This window comes from Acanthisitta chloris, unplaced genomic scaffold (genome assembly GCF_000695815.1).
Source record: "Acanthisitta chloris isolate BGI_N310 unplaced genomic scaffold, ASM69581v1 scaffold40002, whole genome shotgun sequence".
NCBI lineage: Eukaryota > Metazoa > Chordata > Aves > Passeriformes > Acanthisittidae > Acanthisitta > Acanthisitta chloris.
This window is the reverse complement of record NW_008662877.1, coordinates 212-754: the sequence shown is the minus strand read 5'-3', so window position 1 is coordinate 754 and position 543 is coordinate 212.

Below are 543 nucleotides of genomic sequence, written 5' to 3'. Positions count from 1 at the left end.
CGGGAGAGCTCCCCCGCACCCACCAATGGATCTGGGATCCGGTGGAAACACGCTGCAAGGATGTATCCCAAATCACACTTGAGGAATGCAGCAGGATTCTGCTCCCAGTGATCCCAGCCTGGCCCCGTGACTCAGTTTCCCCTCGCTGGGTATGATGCTTTGGATGTCCCGTCCTTGTCTCCTAGTTCTTGGCCGAGTTGGGGACAAATAACACAGGGGAACATGGTGACTTCGGGATGAGGTTTGGGTGAACATTCCCTCGGTGCTTCCCTGGATCTCCCTGCTCCCACGGGAGAGACACTGCCTGGCTCCGCAGCATTCCCGGGATGGAGCCTGCTGCCCGACTCTTCTCCCGGCTGGGCGCCGTAAAGCTCCAGCGATCCTCTTAAACCAGGGATTAGGGGTTCCCGGGGAAAGCCCTGCGGGCGGGACGGAGCCGACACCGGGACCACCGGGACCCCGGGACAGACGGCACCGGGGGCAGGGCGGGACAGAGGGGAGCGCGGGACCGGAGTGATGCAGAGAGGGGTGGAGGAGGCAGGG